The following is an 8,787-nucleotide window of genomic DNA, read 5'->3' as shown; positions in this document are numbered from 1 at the left end:
ACTTAGGAATAAATCTAACCAGAGATGTAAAAGATCTATACAATGAAAACTACAAGACACTACTGCAAGAAACCAAAAGAGACTTGCATAAGTGGAAATACATACCTTGCTCAGGATAGGTAAAATCAACATTGTGAAAATGTCAATTCTACCCAAAACGATCTACAGATACAATGTAATCCCGATCCAAATTCCAATGGCATTTTTTAATGAGATGGAGAAACAAATCACCAACTTCATGTGGAAAGTGAAGAGGCCCTGAATAAGTAACGTGTTACTCAAGAAGCAGAACAAAGTGGGAGGCCTCACACTACCTGATTTTAGAACCTATTATACTGCCACTGTAGTCACAATGGCCTGGTACTGGTACAACAACAGATACATAGACCAATGGAACAGAATTGAGAATCCAGATATAAATTCATCCACCTATCAGCAGCTGATATTTGACAAAGGTCCAAAATCCACTAATTAAGGAAAAGACAGTCTCTTTAACAAATGGTGCTGGCATAACTGGATATCCATCTGCAAAAACTGAAACAAGACCCATACCTCACACCATGCACAAAAACTAACTCAAAATGGATTGAAGACTTAGATATAAAATAAAAAACGACAAAGATCATGGAGAAAAAAAAAGGGACAGCACTAGGAGCCCTAATACATGGTATAAACACAATATGAACCATAAGTAACAATGCACAAGTATCAGAAGAGACTAGATAACTGACAGCTCATAAAAATCAAACACTTACGCTCATCGAAAGACTTCACCAAAAGAGTAAAAAGACAATCTACAGACTAGGAAAAAATTTTTAGCTATGACAAATCTGATCAGCATCTAATCTCTAAAATCTACAAGATACTGCAAAACCTCCACAACAAAAAGACAAATAACCCAATTAAAAAATGGGCAAAGGATATGAACAGGCACTTCACCCATAAGATATTCAGGCGGCTAACAAACACATGAAGAAATGCCCACAATCATTAGCCATTAGAGAAATGAAGATCAAAACTAAAATAAGGTATCATCTCACCCCAACAAGGCCAGCATTAATCCAAAAAACACAAAATAATAAATGCTGGAGAGGTTGTGGAGTGACTGGAACACTTATACACTGTTGGTGGGAATGCAAAATGGTACAACCACTTTGGAAATCAATTTGGTGCTTCCTTAAAAAGCTAGAAATAGAAGTACCACATGATCCAGCTATCCTGCTCCTTGAAATATATCCAAGAGAAATAAGAACCATCACACGAGTAGATATATGCACACCCATGTTCATTGCAGCACTGTTCACAATAGCAAAAAGATGAAAACAACCTAGGTGCCCATCAACGGACAAATGAATAAGCAAATTATGGTATATCCACATAATGGAATACTACACAAGGATAAAGAACAATGATCAAGCCATGAAACATCTTATAACATTGAGGAATCTGGAGGGCATTATACTGAGTGAATTTAGTCAGTCACAGAAGGACAAATATTGTATAAGACCACTATTATAGGAACTCAAGAAAAAGTTTAAACTCAGAAGAAAACATTCTTTGATGGTTACAGGGTGGGGAGGGACAGTGAGGATTATTTACTAACTAGATAGTAGATAAGAATTGTCTTAGATGAAAGGAAGGACAGCACACACTACAGAGGAAGTCAGCGCAACTGGACTAAACCAAAGCTGTTTCCTGAATACAATCAAACACTTTGAAGGACAGAGTAGCAGGGGCAGGGGTCTGGGGACCATGCTTTCAGGCAACATATTGTCAATGGGGACAACAAAGCTTATTAAGAAAATGTTCTACATCCTACTTTGGTGAGTGGTGGCTAGAGTCTTAAAAGCTTACAAGTGGCCATCTTAGAATCATCAATTGGTCCCCACTACCTGGAGTAAAGGAGAATGAAGAACACCAAAGACACAATGAAAGTTTTAGCCCAAGAGACAGAAAGGGCCACATAAACCAGAAACTTCATCAGCCTGAGATCAGGAGAACTAGATGGTGCCCTGCTACCACTAGTGACCACCCTGACAGCAAACACAACAGTGAGTCCCTGATGGAGCAGCAGAAAGATGGGTTTCAGAACTCAAATTCTAGTAAGAAGACCAGATGTAATGGTCTGAATGAGACTGGAGGAACCCTGGAAACATGGCCCCTGGATTCTCTATCAGCCCAGAACTAAAACAATTTCTGAGGCCAACTCTTCAGACAGGGATTGGACTGGACTGTGGGACATAAAGTGATACTCATGAGGAGCGTGCCTCTTAGCTCAAGTAGATACAAAAGACTAACCGGGCAGCTTCTGTCCGGAGGTGAGATGGGAAGGCAGAGAGGGTTAGGAGCTAGTTGAATGGACATGGGGAATCAGGGGTGGAAAGGAGGAATGTGCTGTCACAGTATAGGGAGAGTAATTAGAGTCACATAACAATGTATGTATAAATTTTTGTATGGGAAAAAATTAAAAAAAAGATCCTAGAAGAAAAAACAAGATCAAAACTAGAGGCTCCAATACACGGCATAAACAGGATACAAACCATAACTAAAAACACACAAACTCCAGAAAATAAGCTAGATAAATGGGATCTTCTAAAAATTAAACACTTATGCTCATCAAAAAACTTCAAGAAAAGAGTAAAAAGAGAACCTACAGACTGGGAAAAAAAATTTTGCTATGACAAATCCGACAAATGTCTAATCTCTAAAATCTTCAAGAAAGGAGGCAGGGCCAGATGGCAGAGTAGTCAGATGCTTCCTGTGGTCCCTCTTACAACAGATATCCAAAAAAACTAGTTGAATCAATTATATATGACAATCTAGAAGCCCTGAACATCAAAGGCAAAGTTGAAGAATCAGACTGAGTGGCAGGGGGAGGGAGAGACAGTTCAGAAGCAGCGAGGAGTTGCCAGACCTGACCCAGCAGGAACCCGTACCCTGCAGGCTGGGTCAGCTGGTGTGCGTGGTGAGGCAAGCAGTGGTACTCAGGACACGTTTTTCGCATTGGGAGAGACTAAGTGGTGGAGAGTCTACTCAAACCTCAAACCAGTGGAAAGTGATGTTCAGCTGGCAAAAGACAAGTACATGCATCTAACCCACCGCGCGGAACAAAAAAACACCCCATTTGGGAAGAACCTCTCTCCCATTTACCTGCTTCCTCCCAGCTCTGCTCCAGGTCCCAGGCCGGCTTCAGCAATTGCCGTGTCGTCTGGGCCAGAAGTAGGACTCATCGCATTCTCCTGGCCTTGGAGAAGACTCAAATTAACAAATAGGGAAAAAATAATCTGCCAGCTTCCCTAAATTGGGAACTCAGGGCAGGGACAGCTCCTTTGCCTAGGCACAGGCAATAAGGGGTCCACAGGCCTTGAATGTGTCTCACCCCTGCACAGACCTGTGTGGGCCCATTTCAATAGCATAGGCCCTCATTAGCACAATACAACAGGGTATATACCTGAAGCCTAACTTCAACTGTTTCAGCTGTATGGTGGAGTAGCAGGTTCGTGACATTAAGCAGAGTCCCCACCTACCCACATCAGGGGCTTGAGGACTGATGGCTCCACCCATGCCACCTAGCCACCTGCGACAGTGGTCCAAGAATGAGTGGTGCCTACCAGTACTTATAGCCAACAGCTTTGTGTATCCATAGTAGGGCAGCAATACCAAACCACCTACACACTGTAGGGAACAGGGACATGCTTTACTCACAAACACTCAGGGGCAGCTGTCAGCCCCCTGCCTTGCTCATTGTGTGACACCCTACTGTAGCCAGATATCTGTGCCTACTCCAACCACCCCTGCCCATTTAGGACTGTAGATGAGACCCTGCACCACATACTTGGTGACTGACTACCTGGACACCTGAGCTGAATCCATACAAGAAAAGCAAATGGACTCCTGGGCTCACATACCTAGTAACAGATCTAACCACCTAGTGACAGGACGTTAGAGCTTCAAAAGCGTCAATAATCAGAGTAGCTCACAAGAGCAGCTTATTTGGGTGTATCAAAACAAAACAAAACAAGAAGCTAGGAAACAGTAAGCAAACATAAAATAAATAAATATAATAACTTATTGATGGCTCGGAGATAACACTCAATATCGAATCATATAAAGAGGCAGACCATGATGGCTTCAGCAAGCTCCCAAAACAAAGAATCAAGAAATTTTCTGGAGGAAGGGAACTTCTTGGACTTGCTGGAGGTAAAATACAAAAGATTAATATAAAGAACTCTTCAAGATACCAGGAATGAGATCATGCAAAACACAGAGCAAGCTAAGGAACACACACACAAAGCAACAGAGGAACTTTAGCATATTATGGAAGAGCATAAAGACAAATTTAACAGGCAGCAAGAATCCATAGAGAGACAGCAATCAGAAATCCAGAAGATTAACAATAAAACTTCAGAAATAGAAAACTCAATAGAAAGTCATAGCAGCAGAATTGAGGCAATGGAAGTCAGAATTAGTGAGATTGAAAATAAAGCACTTGCCACCAACTTATATGAGGAAAAATCAGACAAATAATTTTGAAAAATGAAGAAATTCTAAGAATTATGTGGGACTCTATCAAGAGGAATAACCTACGAGTAATTGGAGTCCCGGAACAGGGAGGGATGACAGAAAATACAGAGAGAATTTTTGAAGATTTGCTGGCAGAAAACTTCCCTGATATCCTGAAAGATGAGCAGATACCTATCCAAGATGCTCATCGAAACCCACACAAGGTAGATCCCAAAAGAAAGTCACCAAGACATATTATAATCAAACTTGCCAAAACCAAAGATAAAGAGAGAGTTTTAAGAGCAGCTAGGGATAAACGAAAAGTCATCTACAAAGGAGATTTAATAAGAATAAGCTCGGACTACTCAGCAGAAACCATGCAGGCAAGAAGGCAATGGGATGACATATATAAAGCTTTGAAGGAAAAAAAACTGCCAGCCAAGAATTATATATCCAGCAAAACTGTCTTTCAAATATGATGGCCAAATTAGGGCATTTCCAGATAAATAGAAGTTTAGGGAATTTTCAAAAACCAAACCAAAATTACAAGAAATACTAAAGGGAGTCCTCTGGTTAGAAAATCAATAACATCAGATAACAACCCAAGACTAGAACACAGGACAGAGCAACCAGATATCAACCCAGATAGGGAAGTCACAAAAATAAATCAAAAGTAAAACACTGTAAATAAGGAAACAGAGTTGTCAATACGTAAAAGATGACAACATTAAAACAAAAAAGAGGGACTAAAAAATGTAATCATAGATCTTTCAAATGGAGAGGAAGTCAAGATGATATAAAGGAATAAAAGAGTGGTTTAAACCTAGAAAAATAAGGATAAACATTAAGGTAACCACAAAGGAAACTAACAATCCTATACATCAAAATTTGAAAAAGAAAAATATAAAGACTCAGCAATAGCAAAATCAACAATGAAAAAGATGAATAGAAAATACATAAAGAAAAGCGACTCAGCACAGAGAATTAAGTGGAACAAAGAAACTGTCAACAATACATAAAATCTACAGGAAAATTCAACATCTCGACAACAAAAAGACAATCCAGTTAAAAAATGGGCAAAGAAAATGAACAGACACTTCACCAAATAAGACATTAAAGGGGCTAACAGACACGTGAGGAAATGCTTGTGATCACTAGCCCTTAGAGAAATGCAAATCAAAACCACAATGAGGTACCATCTCACCCCGGCATTGCTGGTAAAAATAAAAAAAAACAGAAAATAACAAATGTTGGAGAGGCTGCGGGGAGATTGGAACTCTTAGGCACTGCTGGTGGAAAGGCAAAATGGTACAAACATTTTGGAAAACCATATGGCGCTTCCTTAAAGAGCTAGAAATAGAAATACCATAGGCTCCAGTAATCCCACTCCTAGGTATATATCCTAGAGAAATAAGAGCCATCACACGTATAGACATATGCACATCCATGTTCCTTGCAGCATTATTCACAACAGCCAAAAGATGGAAACAACCTAGATGCCCATCAACAGGTGAATGGATAAACAAACTATGGTACATACACACAATGAAATACTATGCAACAGTAAAGAACAATGATGAATTTGTGAAGCATCTCACAACATGGATGAATCTGGAGGGCATTACGCAGAGTGAAATAAGTCAATCACAAAAGGACAAATATTGTATGAGACCACTACTATAAAAACACATGAAAAGATTTATACACAAAAAGAAACAATCTTTGATGGTTACAAGGGAGGGGAGTAGTGGGGAGGGAAAAACACTAAATAGACAATATATTAGTGGTAACTTTGGTGAAGGGTAAGACAGTACACAATACTGGGGAAGCCAGCACAACTTGACGAAGGCGAGGTCATGGAATCTCCATAGACACATCCAAACTCCCTGAGGGAACAAATTACTGAGCTGAGAGCTCTGGGGACCATGGTCTCTGGGAACATCTAGCTCAACTGGCATAATGAAGTTTATAAAGAAAGTGTTTTACATTCTACTTTGGTGAGTAGTGTCTGGGGTCTTCAAAGCTTGTGAGCAGTCATCTAAGATACTTCACTGGTGTCACCCCGTCTGGAGCAAGGGAGAATGAAGAAAACCATAGACACAAGGGAAAGATTAGTCCAAAGGACAGCCTCCACTAGACTGAGTCTAGCACAACTAGATGGTGCCCAGCTACCACCACCAACTGCCCTGAGAGGGATCACAATAGAGGGTCTCGGACAAAGCTGGAGAATAATGTAGAACAAAATTCTAACTCAAAAAAAAAAAAAAGACCAGACTTACTGACCTGACAGAGACTGGAGAAACCCCAAGAGTACGACCCCAGGTCACCCTTTCAGCTCAGTAATGAAGTCACTCCTGAGGTTCACCCTTCAGCCAAAGGTTAGACAGGCCCATAAAACAAAACAAGACTAAATGGGCACACCAACCCAGGGCCAAAGACAAGAAGGCAGGAGGGGACATAAAAGTTGGTATTGGGGAACCTAACATCAAGAAGGGGAGAGTGTTAACGTGTCATGGGGTTGGCAACCAATGTCACAATACAATATGTGTATTAATTGTTTAATCAGAAGCTAGTTTGCTCTGTAAACCTTCATCTAAAGTACAATAAAAAAAAGAAAAAAAATTATTGCCTTGCCTTTATTTCCTATAGTCAGAGCACCCACTGACCTAATATTCCATGGTGGGCATGGACACTCTGACCCAATCAGTAATAAAATAACATTGAATTAATTCTTTGGCATTTATGAATTAGCTTGGTAGAATGAGACCCCATGAATCCCGAGTTAAAATATAAGCTAAAACAGAGCCTTTAAAGATTAAAATTTACTATATAAGACCTAGCCCTGGTGGCGCAGTGGTTAAGAGCTCAGGCTACTAACCAAAAGGTCAGCAGTTCAAATCCACCAGCTGCTCCTTGGAAACCCTGTGGGGAACAGTTCTACTCTGTCCTATAGGGTCGCTATAAGTCAGAATCAACTCGACAGCAATGGGTTTGATTTGGGTTTCATGTAAGACCTAATTAGAGAAAAGGTAATTATCTCCACTGCTTCTCCATTTAACAACTCAAATTTTACCTATTCTTAAACCTGAAAGGGATAACTGGCACCTCACCTGGATTACTGAAAATTTAATGCTGTGGTCCCTATACCCAATACCCAATGTTATTAAAATTATTGCCTCCATCCAATCAGCAACCAGTAAATATTTTGCTATTAGATATTTGACTAATATATTCTATTCAATAACTATTCCAACAGCCTCTCAGCCATAATTTGTCTTTACCTCCAAAAGGACACAATACCCCTTTGCTGTGCCATCCATGGAGTACTGGAGTAGACTTGCCATCACACAGGACCTTTGCAGGCAAAATCTTAACTGCACTCACCTTTCTCGAGGAGCACAGATATGACATTATATTAATGACGTCCCCCTCTGAGGAGATTTGTTTTACACACTAATTAAGCACTTAAAAGTGCAACCTCTTTTAGTTCTTTTGGGTCCTGAAGGCAACATATTCCTCATTTATAAATTTTACTTAATCTCACTGATGCTGCTGTTTACAAAGCAGCCCATCTTGAATGTGATTCCTTTAACAAAAGACACTAGAAATGTCCATATTAAAATCAACAGGCACTCCATTTAGTGCCTGCAGAGACTGCTTCACTATAGAGCTTTAGCAACCTCTTTTCTTGCCTCTTGGAGTCTCTGGACCTCCTATGATAACCACAAGTTTCCCTTGGGCTTCCTATGCAAGAAACTGCCCTTTTTGGACTTGTGCCATGCACCATTAGAACGAAAATTGCGACTATCTACTGGGATAGCTTGGAATTAGAGGTTCTCACAGACCCTGAGACTGTGACCCTCCATACCCACACACCCATTATGCCTTGAATCATGGAAACAGCAAGCTCAGCTGGGCTATGGAGGCCTCCTTGAAACAGAATTGTGCTAAACCTGTCTCTCTGGCACAGTCCACTTGCAGGATGAGGTGGCCTTCCCTACCCTCAGTCCCTTGACAGATGCCATGGTGCTAGAGGAGACCACCTTTCCACCAAGACCCTTGACTACTTGAGGATCCCCTTGGGATTAGCTGAGTGAATAGCAATAGGAGTTTGCAAACTGTTCAGATGGCACTGCCCCCATCACAGGAGTGATGGTGCTTGCTGGAATGTCACTTCATTCCGTCCTTTAATCACGATGTCCCTGATAAATGATGGGACTCAAGGGTAAGTACAACTGGACAGACATCAGGCAATCATCTTAGCACTGGATGCTTTGGCTGACA

Source organism: Trichechus manatus, unplaced genomic scaffold, assembly GCF_000243295.1.
Source record: "Trichechus manatus latirostris isolate Lorelei unplaced genomic scaffold, TriManLat1.0 scaffold00086, whole genome shotgun sequence".
In the NCBI taxonomy this organism is placed as follows: domain Eukaryota; kingdom Metazoa; phylum Chordata; class Mammalia; order Sirenia; family Trichechidae; genus Trichechus; species Trichechus manatus.
Note: the sequence above shows the minus strand (reverse complement) of the source record.